The sequence below is a fragment of the Salmo salar genome, chromosome 27 (genome assembly GCF_965601325.2).
Source record: "Salmo salar chromosome 27, fSalSal1, whole genome shotgun sequence".
In the NCBI taxonomy this organism is placed as follows: domain Eukaryota; kingdom Metazoa; phylum Chordata; class Actinopteri; order Salmoniformes; family Salmonidae; genus Salmo; species Salmo salar.
In genome coordinates this window covers 21,015,325-21,035,248 of record NC_138317.1, presented here as the reverse complement: position 1 = coordinate 21,035,248, position 19,924 = coordinate 21,015,325, and positions in this window count along the sequence as shown.

The following is a 19,924-nucleotide window of genomic DNA, read 5'->3' as shown; positions in this document are numbered from 1 at the left end:
TTTCAGTCACCCACGTGGGTATAACCAATGAGAAGATGGCACGTGGGTATCTGCTTTTATAAACCAATGAGGAGATGGAAGAGGCAGGACTTGCATCGTGATCTGCGTCACAAATAGAACTGACCTCTATTTTAGCCCTTGGCAACACAGACGCTCGTTGGCGCGCGCGAGCAGTGTGGGTGCAATAATTGAATAATATAGATTTCAAAATGTATTTTGCAACGCGACGCGCACGCACACGTGACATGAGCAGTGTAGTCAGCCTGTTAGGACAAGGGGTGTATACAAAATGTTATGACTACACAAGGGTTAAGGCTAAAAAGTTGTCCAGGAGAGATTGCATTTTTGGCTGCTATTTGCTTTTTGGTAGATTTCTGTAGTGTTTGCACTCCATCTATAGGGCTGTTTAGAACCTTGTAATTTATTGGGCCATGATGCTTTATGGTTGGGTTCCACTCTTCTCAGATACAGTGTGATTTTTACTCTGGTCTGAAAGAGGTGTTAGTGGGCTGACTGTGAAGGCTCTGAGAGACTTTGGGTTGAGGTCGGTGATAAAGGAGTCTACAGTACTGCTACAAAGGGATGAGCTGTAGGTGTGCCTACTTAAAGACTCCCCTCTTAGCCTACCATTGAATACAGTATGTACAGAACCAGTGTTTGACAGAGCTGCAGGAGCTGTGCTCCATTTTTGTTTTTCACTTTGTCATAGTTGTTTCTGGGGGGGGTGTTGGGAGGGAAAGGTTGTTGCTTCCTGGTAGGTGTTTGTCCCCATGACTGTTAATAGTGTCTAGTTCTTCTGCTGTTCTACCATTCAGGTCTCCAAAATCAAATCAAATCAAATGTATATAGCCCTTCTTACATCAGCTGATATCTCAAAGTGCTGTACAGAAACCCAGCCTAAAACCACAAACAGCAAGCAATGTAGGTGTAGAAGCACGGTGGCTAGGAAAAACTCCCTAAAAAGGCCAAAACCTAGGAAGAAACCTAGAAATGATCCAGGCTATGAGGGGTGGCCAGTCCTCTTCTGGCTGTGCCGGGTGGAGATTATAACAGAACATGGCCAAGATGTTCAAATGTTCATAAATGACCAGCATGGTCAAATAATAATAATCACAGTAGTTGTCGAGGGTGCAACAAGTCAGCACCTCAAGAGTAAATGTCATTTGGCTTTTCATAGCCGATCATTGAGAGTATCTCTACCGCTCCTGCTGTCTCTAGAGAGTTGAAAACAGCAGGTCTGGGACAGGTAGCACGTCCGGTGAACAGGTCAGGGTTCAGGAAGAACAGTTGAAACTGGAGCAGCAGCATGGCCAGGTGGACTGGGGACAGCAAGTAGTCATCATGCCAGGTAGTCCTGAGGCATGGTCCTAGGGCTCAGGACCTCCAAGAGAGAGAAAGAAAGAAAGAGAGAGAGAATTAGAGAGAGCATACTTAAATTCATACAGGACACCGGATAAGACAGGAGAAATACTCCAGATGTGACAGACTGAACCTAGCCCCCGACACATAAACTACTGCAGCATAAATATTGGAGGCTGAGACAGGAGGGGTCAGGAGACACTGTGGCCCCATCCGATGATACCCCCGGACAGGGCCAAACAGGCAGGATATAACCCCACCCACTTTGCCAAAGCACAGCCCCCACCCCACTAGAGGGATATCTTCAACCACCAACTTACCATCCTGAGACACGGCCGAGTATAGCCCACAAAGATCTCCGACCACGGCACAACCCAAGGGGGGGAACCAACCCAGACAGGAAGACCACGTCAGTGACTCAACCCACTCAAGTGACGCACCCCTCCTAGGGACGGCATGGAAGAGACCAGTACGTTGCCTTGGGCCTGAAAGTGACTAATCTCCCCCTTTAGAATGGAGAAACTCTCTTCATTGAAGTAGGGTGACTCTGAGGGGGGAATGTATGTGGCACAGATAAATAAAAAAATTCTGTTAATATAACCTTGTTTATCTTTAACCAGATAAATAATTATCCTGTTTTGATCAATTCGATTGAATGAGTTAGTTCAGATTTCTAACATATTAGCATTCCCCCTGAGTCTCTGCCATTTGTGATTCCTTTTAATTTGGTGAATGGTATGATTATCTCCCTATAACCTAGCGGACAGCCAGTGGAAACATCACCTCTCCACCATGTTTCCTGTAGTACTACAATATCAACATCCTCAATTTCTTTCAGGAAGTCTGGGTTTCTGCTCTTTAGCCCAAAAGCAGAGGACTTCAATCCTTGTAAATTCCAACATGCAACATAAACATATGTCATAACTGTTTTTTCTTTACTTTCAAAATGAGAAAAACTCACAATCCATCAATAACTACTGAAATATGATTTTTCTATTAACATAAACTTGTATTATGCAAATGTGATGCGTTTACAATTTAATCTCAGCAGCCAAGTGGACCCACCAACAGCCTATTTCACTTTGCAAATGGTGTAATTGTTTGCTTTGATTTGTGTCAATGTTCCAGGGGGCTGAGAGTATGAGAAACATACTTTATTTTACACCTTTTACCATTTACGTTTTGAGGTTGGACTTCAGCACATATAGCTCATTAGCATGTAGGGCGCACCGATTGGTGTCACCTCGTTAGTCAGTATGTCTTACACCTGTGCTGGTTGCCGTCTCGTTAGTGAGAAGATGTTTCACCTGTCCTGGCCCAGGTGATATTTAAGAGTGGCTGGCCCAGTGCTCCAGTTGTTTTGATAGATGCAAAGGGTTAACGCCTTTAGTTTTTGATTTGTAGACGAACAATCTTTTATCTGATTTTGCTCCACCTTTTTGGTTTGCTTCCGGTCTTTAAGTTTAGTGTGGGTTTTTCTGTTGTTTGCCTCTAGGGCAATTTTAGTGGGTGCTCATGGTGGGTGTCTTTTAGGTTCCATCTTTTTTTGCTAGTCAACTTTCAGTGGACACCCCATGAGTGTTTTTCAGAACCCTTCCTAAAACCCCACCTGTTTCATTTTTGTTGTTGATCAGTGACTCTTTGTTAGTTCCTATCACATCCACTCCGGCACTTGACGTCACCGGTCTACTAACCACCGGTCCTGGCAACCCATCTTTATGCACACCTGGCAACCATCATTACACATACCTGCGTCTCATCAGTCACACCTGGACATCATTACTCCCTTGATTACCAACCCTTTATTTAGCACTCTTTTGTTGTCAGTCAGCAGGTAGTATTGTTTGTTTCAATGTCAGATGTTTCTCTTCTTTTGTATCGTTCCACGTTTTTGTTATTAAAATCACTAAATGCACCAGCTTCCTGACTCCCTGTGTCTACCTTAGTTCCCTTCTGTTTGAGTGACATTTCTGGTTTTCTTGTTGCGGAATGTGATAAGTCACAGACTCAAAGCCACCAGGGTAGAACGTATTTCAAACGTTGCTTGTTAGGGGTAGGTAGTTGCAGAAACATTTGCTGTTTTTTCACTATTTCGCTCTAACTTGTTTGGAGTGTTAACAGTGCAAGTGAACAGTCAATTTAGGGTCCAATGTGAGAGAAGCCACAGCTGTTCATTGTCTCCTACACAATTCTCACTGTGTAAGAGTGTCTGTGCTTGTGTGTTCATGTTCATCGAAGACTTAGAACTGTGTTTGTCCAGAGGGAACTTCATTTTAAAATGTGTAGGGTGCATTTGTGTGGCTTCTTCCCTGTCTTTATGTCCCTCTGCATCTCTCTAATGGTAGAGGACTTCCTCATCTACGTGCTTCCAAATCAGTGTCATGTTACTTAGTGCAGTGAGTGATCTAGAGGACAAGCCACACGCAGATAGACACACACACACTAACAAAACCCTTTAGTCCGCAATATCAGTCTGTGGGAGATAGTTGTACTAGCATGTGTCCGCTGGTGTCCAGACACACACAGATGTGGTCATTGGAGAGTGTGTATCCCCAACCACCTCACACACACTCTGCAATGAATTATAACAAATCACGTCTCCTCTCATTCCCTCTGTAATTGTCCCTCCCCTCTGCTTCAGTGAATTTAAAACTGATAAGTGGTTGGTTTTTCTGTCACTTCTTTTCCTGATAAATATTCAGCAGCAGCCTCAGTCTGACAGTTTGCAGATGGAAATAATGATTCTTGGAGACTGTGTGTGTTTGTGTGGTTTTGAGTTGGAGTCATTTACTGGTAGCACTGCAAAAGTAGGCCTATGTGAAGTGAATGTGCAGTAGTGAGCACAGAGTGAGTGATTCTCCTCTTTGATAAAGAGATTTGTTAAAGTGATACATACAAAGAGAGGTTGTTTTTTAAAAAGAGACACAAGATATAGATTCTCCCTAGTCTTACCATTTCACCCCCCCCCCCCCCACACACACACACACAGCCCTCCCCCCCAACCCTCCCCAATACATTGTCCCAATCTGTGTCAGGTTTTCTGTGGTGTAATTAGCCTTTATAACCTGAACCTGCACTTTTACTTTTACGTTGTGCTGCTCAGGGGGTCCCGGCTGGCACATCTCTCGACACCCCCTCACACACACACACCGCTCCCAATGCCCTCTCTCACCCCACAACCGCATGGCTCCCGAAGCTGTGTGGGGTCTGCCAGCATGGGGTAGCTGGAGCACAGGACTGCATGTAGTTAATGAAGGTGTAATAGAGGTGGTTCAGGCTGGTGTCTAATCCAGTTGGTTACAGAGGCTAGGTAAATGCAGTTAATATCTCTCTTGAGGCGATGCATTGTATGCTGAACTTGGCCTTCGTAAAGATCTTTTCTATTTTGGGGCCATATTCTGACTTGAACTTCAACTCCAAGCTAAGTCAGGCTGTGGCCCTGGGTTTCAAATGTATTCACAAAGAGGTTGTTTTAACTCAGACATCACAGCTCATTGAGAGCACTGCAGTCTCTAACTAAATGTTTGCCACATTCTCTCTGTTGCGCAAGGCACCACAAGCATGAACAAAATTCAGCTCCGTGGTGCCAGAGTGGAAACTATCCAAGACACATTTTTCCCAACAACTCCTCAGAGCTAGAACCAAATGTCTCCATGTGCCAGCTGGCACTCAGACCTTGACCCCAGCTCTGTGATGCTCTCACTGGGGAATCCCACCTACCCGCTCCCTTGGCTCTGTGGGCCCGCCAGGCCTCTGCTCCCTGATAGGCAGTTCTGGGAAAACACTCTGTTTGTCACGCCCTGACCTGAGAGAGCCTTTTTATGTCTCTATTTAGGTTTGGCCAGGGTGTGATTTGGGTGGGCATTCTATGTCCCTTTTTCTATGTCTTTGCATTTCTTTGTTTTGGCCGGGTGCGGTTCTCAATCAGGGACAGCTGTCTATCGTTGTCTCTGATTGGGAGCCATACTTAGGCAGCCTGTTTTTCCGTTGGGGTTTGTGGGTAGTTATTTTCCTGTTTAGTTCTTGATAACCTGACAGAACTGTTGCTAGTCGTTTTTGTTTATTTTGTAAAGTGTTCATTCTTTCTATTAAAAGTCAAGATGAATACATTCTCCGCTGCACCTTGGTCCCATCCTTTCAACGGCTGTTACACTGTTTAATCTGTTCCCTGTAGTCCTCTTCTGTTAGATCAATTTAGAAGAGCCAAGAGGGCTTTGCTGTACTTCCACTAAAATGGAATAATAGTGTAGTGTACTTAAACATACAGTTCAAAGATGAATTAGCCTTAAATTAATTAATAATCACTATCTCTCTTTTATCCCTTGTTTTACATTACATACTTGTCTGCAATCAACCAATTCCATGTATTTATTTTTACAATAACAGCTGTAGGGGAGATCGCGAGCTCATTTTGGAGCCACTGTTGCCTCTCTGTCCCTATTCTTTTGTGCTGCTGCAGCGGGAACAATAACGGTAGCCTTCATGTGGTTGTGCGGTGCTCATTAAGAGGGTAGCTAAGTGCGTGGGCTATATCGCCTGATGGTTTCTTAGAATTGACTGCAGAACAAGTGAGTCACCCTGCAGTATCAGATAGAAGTGCTTCCCTGCCTGAACCTGAGGAGTTAAGCAGTGTGCTGCCTATTACTCTACAGAGGACACATGTACAGAACACCCACATATGTTTTCTTCCAGTGTATGGTGTTGTTTATGTATGTCTGACTGTGTGTATGTTGCCGTGTGTGTGTGTGTGTGTGTGTGTGTGTGTGTGTGTGTGTGTGTGTGTGTGTGTGTGTGTGTGTGTGTGTGTGTGTGTGTGTGTGTGTGTGTGTGTGTGTGTGTGTGTGTGTGTGTGTTTTTTACCAACTGGGGTCATTTTGTTAGTCCCCACAAGGTCAAATGCTATTTCTTGTGGGTTTAGAGTTAAGGTTAGAATTTAGTTTAGGGTTAGGAGTTAGGGTTGGGGTAAAGGTTAGGTTTTGGGGTTAGGGTTGGGTTTAGGGAAAATATAATTTTGAATGGGACTAAATTGTGTGCCCCACAAGGTTAGTTATCCTCTATAGGATTGGTGCCCCCCCGCGGGACGGTTGTGCTAATGCGATTAGCATGAGGTTGTAAGTAACAAGAACATTTCCCAGGACATAGACATATCTGATATGGGTAGAAAACTGAAAATCTTTTTTATCTAACTGCACTGTTAAATTTACAGTAGCTATTACAGTGAAAGTTCATGCTACTGTTTAAGGAGAGTGCACAGTTATGAACTTGAAAATGTATCAATAAACCAATTTGGCACATTTGGGCAGACTTGATACACCATTTTGAACAGAAATGCAATGGTTCATTGGATCAGTCTAAAACTTTGCTCATACACTGCTGCCATCTAGTGGCCAAAATCGAATTTGCGCCTAACCTGGAATAATACATTGACCTTTCTCTTGCATTTTAGCTGGAAAATGCATGTTATTTTCTTTGTATTATCTTTTACCAGATCTAATGTGTTATATTCTCATACATTCATTTCACATTTCCACAAACTTCTAAGTGTTTCCTTTCAAATGGTATCAAGATTATGCATATCCTTGCTTCAGGTCCTGAGCTACAGGCAGTTAGATGTGGGTATGTCATTTTAGGCGAAAATGTAAAAATAGGTTCCGATCCTTAAGAGGATTTATACAAGAGTGTGTGTGTGTGTGTGTGTGTGTGTGTGTGTGTGTGTGTGTGTGTGTGTGTGTGTGTGTGTGTGTGTGTGTGTGTGTGTGTGGTGTGTGTGTGTGTGTGTGTGTGTGCGCGCGCGCGCTTGCGGGCGTCTGAGAGTATGTGAGTGGTATATGTGTGTACTGAGCCTTTTCAAACCCATCAACCACACCACAGGATCTGTTGGCAGCATGGTCCTATAGAAGGAAGACCTGCTGAGCATAGACCACCCCTGGAAGAACGTAGGACAGTAGACTACAGTTTCAATAGGCATTAAAACACACAAAGGTGTATTGTGTTGCCAAGCCCTGGTTACAAAAGAGATTATGATCTAGCACTTTATGTACCTCTGCTTGCTAATAATACAGATTGCCCTATTTCATGCTAATATTGGTGTGTTTGGATTTTTCCACACATGGTTATATGGATTTTGATGTTTACACCTGTCATTGTATGGAATCTTTTAGATAAAGGTGCTCTTCCTTTAGTATTGTTTGGTCTAATCATTCATTTTGGAGAACATTTATAAGAAATGGCAAGTGAAATGACAAGGTATTTAGCCTAAGTAGTCTAAAGTCGATGTTTATGAGAATATTATGTATATTTCAGAAACATGTCCTCTATCAATACATCGACAGAAGACTCAACAGACGAGACATACATCAAAAGGATACCGTGATGACTTTATCATCCTACATGTCCCCTTATAGATATCAGGATTCCTAACTTCAAAGGCTTCTCTAACCAGACCATCCCATGATGCATGCTTCTCTCCCCTACATCATACACTCTGGCTGCAATAAATATGTGGCTATAAAAGTTGATTTCTGAGCCAAGCCCAAACTGTTTGACATCTGTGCTCAATCTTTACCATGGCGTGTAATGGATTCTCACAGAACCTTTGTTCTCTCTTATGGAAGAGAAGACGGAAGGTAGGGGAAGAGGGGGAGCTAGGTAGGGGGCCTCACGATGAACCGCGGGGCTCCTGGAAAACATCAGGGTAAGACTAGGTGAGACTGGGGGTCAGTTACTGTAAAACCAGGATCAGAGGAAAAAGCTTAGATCATGGTAGAATGTATGGAATGGGATACTGCGCACACAGAGGCTAACCCTTGAAGACACAGGGCATCCACAAACGTATTGAGTTATACACAGAACACAAATAAGCTTTGGGCCAGAGAGTAGATCTTAGATGTTGGTACAGAGCATCAATATCAACAAGCTGAGGGTTAGCTGGTAAACCTTTGGCCCTAAGTTTAGCAACGGCTAGAGCATAGAACCTGGTACTGAAACGTATAGGTACATTCAGGATTCAAACTCAAGATTTGATCACAAGTTTCACATGTGAGCTCATGATCCACCTTGGCTCATTCAGATGCAGTTGCACACATAAACTTGGGGTCTCCTGGCAACACTTCTCACCAAAGGGCACTGGTCACATGGGTGGTTTGTCAGCAAACAGCCTCTGAACTACACTGCCCTCTGTAGTTTGAAATACCCTCAGTCAGGCCTCAGCTGGTTCTGTGTGTGTGCAATGTCATTTGTTATATAGCCTGAACCTTTCTGACCTCATTGGTGTGATAAGTCACCCATGTTCTCATAGAAAGGTTTGTCATGAAGCAGCTGAGAACCTGATCACTGAACTTTCCCTCGCCTGTACCCTTCCAACCCAGCAATGTAGGAGTGAAGTTGTCTTAAATATGTCGTGACTGTGTGTCACTGGTTTTCGCAACATGGCAGATAGATGATACAGGAGCTATCTTTATGTGCCACATGGGGCCTAAATGTCAGGGGTTTCCGTTTTTGATCCGTTTTGACACAAAATCCTGTGATGGTTAGTAAACAGAGCTAGATAATACTCTTTATTGTCTCATTACTGGGCAAGTTGATTACAGCTGTATGAGAAGCTAACTTACAGATAATTAAACAGATGGACAGCACATCAATACACATAAGATTATATGGCACACCTTCACAGCTGGTAGTGAGAAGAGTCCTCCCCTTGAGGCCGTATACAGTACCTTCCCCAACAGATGTGTGATCCAGGTTGGATCAAAGACCCCAGCAGGTGTGGACGAGTGTCAGACTCTGGGATCTTCAACTTCCCCTGGGCTGGTCCCTGTTGTGGAGCTTACAGCTGGAGGGGCTTCAGGTCTGGCTGAGCCTGAGTGTATAGGACCTACATCAGAGAGATGTTATGTAGTAGAATATAGCGTCTTGGATGGAGAATCGTCCCTCTGATTTTACAACCACCACTATATCTTCTAAAACATGTTTGGAGCTGCAGTGTTCGTGGAGTGAATTCCAATTAGAAGCAATAATATTATTTGGAATTGCACTTTAGACAATTGCAGCCTGCTGTGTGTGGTTCAGATTAGAGGAAAGCACTTGTGTGATCATCCATTTGAAATGTCAGTGACTCAGTGCCGGTGTGAAAGTTTACAACGTTCATGCACTTTTGAACTCATGCACTTTTGAACCAGGATAGTCACAATGTATCTCTCACATTGTAATGTGGTCTGTGTGTAGCTTGTGTAGAAGAGTCAGGCGCAGGACAGCAGATATGAATAAATAAACATAATTTTCTCAAAATAGACAAATATAATACAATAAAGCGAACCCACATAATGGACCGTCTTACATACAAACAATTACTCACAAACAAACATGGGGGAACAGAGGGTTAAATAATGAACAAGTAATTGGGGAATTGAAACCAGGTGTGTAAGACAAAGACAAAACAAATGGAAAATGATAAGTGGATCGGCGATGGCTAGAAGGCCGGTGACGTCGACCGCCGAATGCCGCCCGAACAAGGAGAGCGACCGACTTCGGCGGAAGTCGTGACACACATACAGATGTAGGATCTTAGTTTGAGCTAGGTTCTTCAAGCGCTGACTCACCGTTGGCTACATGTTGATGTACAACACACACATCGAGGTTGATAGCAGTAGACAGGGTATTGATTAATTTAGGTTTGGTCATTGTTGTTTTCTTTTCTTATCCAGTCTTTGATTATTATCAGTCAATGGATGACTTCTTCCTCTCTGTAGCATCAGTACACTGCCATTAGTACACTGCCATCAGTACACTGCCATCATGTAGCCTGCCTTCAGAAAGCATTCATACCCCTTGACTTATTTCACATTTTGTTGTTTACAGCTGGAATTCAAAATTGCTTGAATAGATTTTTTCCTCACCCATCTACACACAACACCCCATAATGTCACATCAAATTCAATCACATTTTACTGGTCACATACACGTGTTTAGCAGATGTTATTGCAGGTGTAGCGAAATGCGTGTGCTTCTAGTTCTGACAGTGGAGCAATATCTAACATGTAATCTAACAATTTCACAACATATACCCAATACACACAAATCTAAGTAAAGGAATGGAAAAATTAAGAATATATAAATATATGGATGTGCAATGTCAGAGCGGCATAGACTAAGATACAGTTGAATGGTATAGAATACAGTATATACATATGAGATTAGTGCAAGATATGCAAGATAGGTAAACATTAATAAAGTGACATTTCCATTCCATTTATTAAAGTGGCCAATGATTTCAAGTCTGTATGTAGGCAGCAGCCTCTAATGTGGTTGTAATGGCTATTTAACAGTCTGATGGCTTTGAGAAAGAAGCTGTTTTTCAGTCTCTCGGTCCCAGCTTTGATACACCTGTACTGACCTTGCCTTCTGGATGATAGCGGGGTGAACAGGCAGTGGCTCGGGTGGTTGTTGTCCTTGATGATCTTTTTGGCCTTCCTGTGACATTGTATGCTGTAGGTGTCCTGGAGGGCAGGTAGTTTGCCCCCGGTGATGCGTTGTGCAGACCACACCACCCTCTGGAGAGCCCTGTGGTTGTGGGCGGTGCAGTTGCTGTACCAGGCGGTGATACAGCTCGACAGGATGTTCTCAATTGTGCAACTGTAAAAGTTTGTGAGGGCTTTAGATGACAAGCCAAATTTCTACTGCCTCCTGAGGTTGAAGAGGCGCTATTGCGCCTTCTTCACCACACTATCTGTGTGGGTGGACCATTTCAGTTTGTCTGTGATGTGTACATCGAGGATCTTAAAACTTTCAACCTTCTCCACTGTTGCCACCTTCTTTCCACGCACTTGTCTCCAAATGTTTATTGAAAACATGAACACATTTACACAATTAGCTTGTTGGGGCGGCAGGTAGCCGGTAGCCTAGTGGTTAGAGCGTTGCGCCAGTAACCAAAAGGGTGCTGGATTGAATCCCGGACCTGACAAGGTAAAAATCTGTTGTTCTGCTCCTGAACAAGGCAGTTAACCCACTGTTCCCCGGGCGCCGACGACGTGGATGTTGATTAAGGCAGCCCCCGCACCTCTCTGATTCAGAGGGGTTGGGTTAAATGCGGAAGACACATTTCAGTTGAATGCATAAACGTGTACAGCTGACTACGTTAGTGAATTTTTTTGCCATATTAGCATTGACATAAAATCAGTCAAAACACCTCAAAGCAAGACATGGTATCAAGAACAAGATAAAACTAGCTGAAAACTAAATTCCCATGGCAGCTTCTTGTCATTGTTGCTAGCTATCTGACCGTGCAAAATCATAACAACACGCAGCGTCCGGCATCATTTTCATGACGTTGTCAGCCAACCCATCTTTAGAAATATGTTTGAAATGTTTTAGAATTTCTCTATTTATCTAATGAACACCAACATGGATTGTTGTCAACACCCACGTCACGCTGAAGTAGTATTTCTGGTCAGGCTTGCTTTCAAGCCAGTCAGGGCTGTGGTGGTGACTGTTATTGTTGATACCCACTCATTCTCTCATTCTCTCATTCTCTCTCTCTCTCTCTCTCTCTCTCTCGCTCTCGCTCTCTCTCTCTTCACAGAAATAAAAGATGTGGAACTCAACTCATGCTGCGCCTTGGTCCGACCATTTCTACGAGCGTGACAGAATATCCCACCACAAAAGGACCAAGCAGCGTGCAGCGGAGGGAAAAGTGAGTTGGACCTGGAAAGAGCTCATGGGAGGATGCGAGACCCTTCCTTGGTGGGAGTCGCCAGGAAATCAGGAAGGACAGCAACGACGCCGGGGGCCGCGGCCACAGAAACCCCAAGATTGGGGGGGGGGGGGGCACGAGGGGTGGTCGGCTGAGCAACGGAGAGTGTCAGAGCCCGAATGGGAGTCGATAGAGGAGTGCAATGAGGGATACCAGAGAGAAGAGTTAGCGAGGAGTAGGCTACAGCGCAAGCGTGTCTTCAGTCCGCTGCCACAGAAACCCCAAGATTCTTTTGGGGGGGGGGGGGGGGGGCACATGGAGCTGCCCTGAAATGTGTGTCACCAGTCCGGTGCCACCTGTGCCGGCTCCACGCACCAGGCCTCCAGTGTGCCTCTCCAGCCCGGAGCGTCCTATGCCGGCTCCATGCACTCGACCTGAGGAGCGTGTCACCAGTCCGGTGCAACCTGCGCCGATGCCCAGTCCAGGCATGGTGTCCAGTCTCGCTCCCTGGCAGGAGCCTCCCTCTGCGCCGGTGCCCAGTCCAGGCACTGCGTCCAGTCCTGCTCCAAGGCCGGAGCCTTCCTCTGCGCCGGTGCCCAGTCCAGGCACGGTGTCCAGTCCCGCTCCATGGCAGGAGCCTTCCTCTGCGCCGGTGCCCAGTCCAGGCACGGTGTCCAGTCCCGCTCCATGGCAGGAGCCTTCCTCTGCGTTGGTGCCCAGTCCAGGCCCGGCGGCTAACCCAGCTCCATGGCCGGAGCCTTCCTCTGCACCGGTGCCCAGTCCAGGCACGGTGTCCAACCCAGCTCCATGGCCGGAGCCCTCCTCTGCGGCGGTTCCCAGTCCAGGCACGGCATCCAGTAAGCACTCCAAGGCCGGAGCCTTCCTCTGCGCCAATGCCCAGCCCAGGCACAGCGTTCAGCCCGGCGCCATGGCCGGATCCGGGGTCTGGGCCGGGGGCGGTGACCTGCACCAGAGCCGCCACAGACACTAGTCATCCCCCCTACCCTCCCCATTTACTTTCAGGTTTTGTGCACTACGGCTTTCACGTTTGTAGTAGTCTGTTTATTGTTTTGTTTAAGTTTCTCAGAAATCAAAGATGTGGAACTCAAATCACGCTGCGCCTTGGTCCGACCATTTCTACGAGCGTGACAAAATTATATAAATGATTTAATGTAAACAGACATACACGTACGTATGGCCATATATTTACGCACGTATGGCTGGCCATATTGTCCTCCTATTGTCTAATCCAGTGGTTTCCCTGCCGACGTTAGTACACAGTGTGTTAGGTTACGTAAAAGCAGACGTAAGTATTAAAAGCAGGACTGGGTTGACTAGACCGGACCAGCTGGCAGTCGGTGGGAGGGGGGCCTAAAGTACAGTTGTGACATAACACTTTAACCTCTTACATCTAGACGTTCCGCTAGCGGAACACTTGCTCCAATATCCAATGATAGGCGTGGCGCGAATTACAAATTCCTCAAAAATACAAAAACTTTTAAAGACAAGACTCTCCTTTATCTAACCACAATGTCCGATTTCAAAAAGGCTTTACAGCGAAAGCAAAACATTAGATTATGTCAGCAGAGTACCCAGCCAGAAATAATCAGACACCCATTTTTCAAGCTAGCATATAATGTCACAAAAACCCAGAAGACAGCTAAATGCAGCACTAACCTTTGATGATCTTCATCAGATGACACACCTAGGACATTATGTTATACAATACATGCATGTTTTGTTCAATCAAGTTCAAATTTATATAAAAAAAACTGCTTTTTACATTAGCATGTGACATTCAGAACTAGCATACGCCCCGCAAACTTCCGGGGAATTTACTAACAATTTACTAAATTACTCACGATAAACGTTCACAAAAAGCATAACAATTATTTTAAGAATTATAGATACAGAACTCCTCTATGCACTCGATATGTCCAATTTTAAAATAGCTTTTTGGTGAAAGCACATTTTGCAATATTCTAAGTACATAGCCCAGCCATCACGGGCTAGCTATTTAGACACCCGGCAAGTTTAGCCTTCAACAAAATCAGATTTACTATAACAAAAATGTTATTACCTTTGTTGTCTTCGTCAGAATGCACTCCCAGGACTGCTACTTCAATAACAAATGTTGGTTTGGTCCAAAATAATCCATCGTTATATCCGAATAGCGGCGTTTTGTTTGTGCGTTCCAGAAACTATCCGAAATGGTAAATCAGGGTTGCGCGCATGGTGCAATTCGTGACAAAAAAATTCTAAATATTCCATTACCGTACTTCGAAGCATGTCAACCGCTGTTTAAAAGCAATTTTTATGCAATTTATCTCGTAAAAAAGCGATAATATTCTGACCGGGAATCTCCTTTTCGGCAAACAGAGGAAAAATCACAAAGACGGGGGCGGCCAGGCCACGCGCCTAAGCCCACAGTCCCTTGATCGGCCACTTGAGAAAGGCGATAATGTGTTTCAGCCTGGGGCTGGGATGACGACGTTCAGGTTTTTCCCGGGCTCTGAGTGCCCATGGAAGACGTAGGAAGTGTCACGTTAGAGCAGAGATCCTTTGTAAAAGATAGAGATGGCGAAGAAGTTCAAGAAATGGTCAGACAGGCCACTTCCTGTAAAGGAATCTCTCAGGTTTTGACCTGCCATTTGAGTTCTGTTATACTCACAGACACCATTCAAACAGTTTTAGAAACTTTGGAGTGTTTTCTATCCAAAGCCAATAATTATATGCATATTCTAGTTACTGGGCAGGAGTAGTAACCAGATTAAATCGGGTACGTTTTTTATCCAGCCGTGAAAATTCTGCCCCCTAGCCATAACAGGTTAAAAGGTTAGAGCTTGACTCCTGACAGAAGACAGACTGTACAGCAGGGCTCTCCAACCCTGTTCCTGGAGAGCTACAGTACCCTCCTGTACTGTAAGCCTACAGGATGGTAGCTCTCCAGAAACAGGGTTGGAGCGAAAGCCTACAGGATGGTAGCTCTCCAGAAACAGAGTTGGAGCGAAAGCCTTTCAGGATGGTAGCTCTCCAGGAACAGGGTTGGAGTGAAAGCCTACAGGATGGTAGCTCTCCAGGAACAGGGTTGGAGCGAAAGCATACAGGATGGTAGCACTCCAGGAACAGGGTTGGAGCGAAAGCCTACAGGATGGTAGCTCTACAGGAACAGGGCTGGACAGCCCTGGTATACACTATGTGTGTATGTTTATTTGTATTTGTTCTGAACTTTCTTGGTGTTTTTAATGTAAAAGCTCTGGTAGAGGAATATTTCCATGTATTACTACCATGAAATTTGAAATTGATTTGATCAGAACATTCTATAATTTAGCTTAATCTGAATATGTCCTTGATCGTCTCTCAAAAGACTAAACATCCTGTACTGGTCAGACCAGACCAATGGGACCAGGGCCATAGACAGGTGTTAATTCCAGTGAGAAACAACCACGGTCAAACTAAATGTCTCTTGATGTCCAGACAGAAGATAACAGGACATGATTTTATGTATCCTGCAACAGATACTGTAAATCCCTAGCAAACAACCTGTTTGATTTTATGATGCTATAAAAAGACCCAGGACAAAATACATGTGAAACTTGTCTGGTTACACTCAGTACTTCTTTGTGATGCAAGCTCTCATTACCTGTTATTGTATCCACTGTGTTTCTTGGAGGAATAAGGAAGTGTTGTCCATGCTCTGTTTAGCTTGAGGCCTAATCTGAGAGAGGATGTTGTTGCTCTGTTGACAACCTCCTTGTTTCACCTGTCAACAATGGAGTCCTACCAACATCTGTTTGTGGCGCGGCTCCATGTCGGTGTGTGTGAGTGAGTACGTGAGTGAGTACGTAAGTGTGTGCATGTGTGCGTGTGTTTTCGCGTTTGCGTGTGCACCCTTGTGCGTGTGAATGACGTTAGCGTGCTGTTCACATTCCTTCCTTGTCTTAAGGGGAACGACTGGAGCAGGACATCAGTACAGAAGAATATTACTAAAAGAAATCCATCCATCATCCGTTCTTCTCATCTACCCTTTGGTTAAATAAGACTTGGTCTTGGTTTGCTTAATCCTTAGCTCTCTGGGCAACATCTTCTCTCAGATGAGGCCTCAAGCCAAACTGAGCATAGACAGCGCCTCCTTATTCCTTCAACACCCAGCACTACCGTACATTATCATCCCTGCTCTGTCCTTCCAGGTTGTGTGTTTGTTTTACTACCATAGTAACCTGTAGTGCAACATGAAGCTAATGTGGCAATCACTAATTCAAGGTAAACAGAACTGTGAATCTGTGACGTATCTGTGGTTTGGGGACAAATTAAGTAAATTGACTAAAGATGGGTGTGTTTGATCAGGAATATGATGACTGGTGTCTGGTTTATAAGGAACAATGTCATCTCATCAATCCAACTCCACCTCTCCACCAACCCACAGAGATGGGCACGCACGCACGCACACACGCACACACACACACGCACACAGCATACAGACTCTCAGAATGGACAGCATATCAGAATGGATATACAGTATAATAGCTTTGCCATACATTAGGTAAGAGATCAATGGAATGTCGATTCATGGTGATGATAATACAATGTATTGGGAATGACATCCATACAAGCATTATACTGAGATTTATACCCCCCAATACAGTGAGAAATACACGTATAAACAATATTCTAATTGTAGGCTGATTATGATGGCCGACAATGAGGAGATTCTGGATCTATCTCCCACGGGGGGATGAGTGTGTGGCGTTTACATGGTTCTGGTGGAACTGTTACCTAATCCATTAAGATTGTATGCCCCACTATGATACTCTCCACTGTGGTATCATCCAAACGTTACGTTTCAGTACAATTTATTCTTCTTCATTGACGGAAAATGCGTGATAGGTTTCTGAGGTCTAAAGATGTGTCCTTCCTTTCTGATGATGTTTTTCTTGTTCTTTGAGAGGAGCAGGCTTGGACAGCATACATAGACCCATCCTCCAGCCTTTAGTGTTGGCACCTTGCCACCAGGCAGCCGATAATTAACTGTATGAATAGAAGTGCCACTCCCATGCATGTCTGTGTGAAAGTACTGCTCTTTATCCTGGTGCCTGTGTAAAACCTGTTTACCAATTGACGGTAACGGAAGTGTAACTTACACGGCCTGAGGTATCTGTAACTATGACCTACTGTCACTTCCTCATTCAAAACACACACACACCTGTTTGCACTTTAGACACATGGGCCAAGCACGTTTTTGCCTTTAACTCAACAACAACATAGGACACGGATATTAACCAGCACTTTTACTCCTATTCCCGCCCAGCCACTCACTGTCATGACAGAATGTCAAGTGATTCCCGTTCGCACGCTGCTACCGGGGATTCTTTAGAAATTGAGGGAGGACGATGGTGAGGAGAGAGAGAGGAGAGGTCAGGAAAGAGGGAGGGGAAGGGGGGAGAGACAATACAGAGAGGCCCTCCTGCCCCTGGTTCTGGGGTATTATTAGCCTACTGACGCAGGTGCCTTCCCCACGTCACGTCTGTCCTGTCAGTCACACCAAGCCCAGCACTGACTGACTAGGAGAGGCTGTTACCAGGGAAATCGTGACTATGTTAACAATAAGCTGCTCAGGTCAATGATACCCCGGGATGATGCCACTCTCTCCTCTTGTTGGCTCAACTTAACTAGTCTCATCAGGGCCCCTCATATTCATAAACTGTGAGAGGGAGACTGTTAGAGGGAGACTGGTAGAGGGAGGCTGATAGAGGGAGGCTAGTCAGGGAGACTGTTAGAGGGAGACTGGTAGAGGGAGACTGGTAGAGGGAGGCTGGTAGAGGGAGACTGGTAGAAGGAGACTGGTAGAGGGAGACTATTCAGGGAGACTGTTAGAGGGAGACTGATAGAGGGAGACTGGTAGAGGGAGACTGGTAGAGGGAGACTGGTAAAGGGAGACTAGTCAGGGAGACTGTTAGAGGGAGACTGATAGAGGGAGACTGGTAGAGGGAGACTGGTAGAGGGAGACTAGTCAGGGAGACTGTTAGAGGGAGACTAATAGAGGGAGATTAGTCAGGGAGACTAGTCAGGGAGACTGTTAGAGGGTGACTGATAGAGGGAGACTAGTCAGGGAGACAGATAGAGAGAGACTGATAGAGGGAGACTGTTAGAGGGAGACTGAGTAACAGGCTGACACCTTCCACAAACAAGCAAGCATGCTCACACTGAGACATTTCATTATAGCAGGGGTTATCAAAGTGGAGTCCGTAGACAGGAGGGAGTCCGTAGACAGGAGGGAGTCCGTAGACAGTAGGGAGTCCGTAGACAGTAGGGAGTCCGTAGACAGTAGGGAGTCCGTAGACAGTAGGGAGTCCGTAGACAGTAGGGAGTCCGTAGACAGTAGGGAGTCCGTAGACAGGAGGGAGTCCGTAGACAGTAGGGAGTCCGTAGACAGGAGGGAGTCCGTAGACAGTAGGGAGTCCGTAGACAGTAGGGAGTCCGTAAACAGGAGGGAGTCCGTAGACAGTAGGGAGTCCGTAGACAGGAGGGAGTCCGTAGACAGGAGGGAGTCCGTAGACAGGAGGGAGTCCGTAGACAGTAGGGAGTCCGTAGACAGTAGGGAGTCCGTAGACAGGAGGGAGTCAGTGGACAGGAGGGAGTCAGTGGACAGGAGGGAGTCCGTAGACAGGAGGGAGTCCGTAGACAGGAGGGAGTCCGTAGACAGTAGGGAGTCCGTAGACAGTAGGGAGTCCGTAGACAGGAGGGAGTCCGTAGACAGGAGGGAGTCCGTAGACAGGAGGGAGTCCGTAGACAGTAGGGAGTCCGTAGACAGGAGGGAGTCCGTAGACAGGTGGGAGTCCGTAGACAGGAGGGAGTCCGTAGACAGGAGGGAGTCCGTAGACAGGAGGGTGTCAGTGGACAGGAGGGAGTCAGTGGACAGGAGGGAGTCCGTAGACAGGAGAGAGTCCGTAGACAGGAGGGAGTCCGTAGACAGGAGGGAGTCCGTAGACAGGAGGGAGTCAGTGGACAGGAGGGAGTCCGTAGACAGGAGGGAGTCCGTAGACAGGAGGGAGTCCGTGGACAGGAGGGAGTCCGTGGACAGGAGGGAGTCCGTAGACAGGAGGGAGTCCGTAGACAGGAGGGAGTCAGTGGACAGGAAGGAGTCAGTAGACAGGAGGGAGTCCGTAGACAGGAGGGAGTCCGTAGACAGGAGGGAGTCCGTAGACAGGAGGGAGTCCGTGGACAGGAGGGAGTCCGTGGACAGGAGGGAGTCCGTGGACAGTAGGGAGTCCGTAGACAGGAGGGAGTCCGTAGACAGGAGGGAGTCCGTAGGCAGTAGGGAGTCCGTAGACAGGAGGGAGTCCGTAGACAGGAGGGAGTCCGTAGACAGGTGGGAGTCCGTAGACAGGTGGGAGTCCGTAGACAGGTGGGAGTCCGTAGACAGTAGGGAGTCCGTAGACAGTAGGGAGTCCGTAGACAGTAGGGAGTCCGTAGACAGGAGGGAGTCCGTAGACAGTAGGGAGTCCGTAGACAGGAGGGAGTCAGTGGACAGCAGGTGTCTCACGGACAGCAGGTGTCTCACGGACAGCAGGTGTTCCACGGACAGCAGGTGTTCCACGGGCTGTGGAATACTACTAACAACAACAGATAAAATTATTTTTTTAATAAGGTGCAATACAATGTAATATTATTCATCTATTAATTTATGTTCTTAACCCTGAGAAACCTGGGCCTGGAGGCTTACTGGAGTATTGGTATCCATAGAACTCCACCAATTATACATTTTTCAACTCAATACCTGTCACGACTTCCGCCGAAGTTGGCTCCTCTCCTTGTTCTGGCGGCGTTCGGCAGTCGACATCACCGGCTTTCTAACCATCGCCGCTCCATTTTTCCATT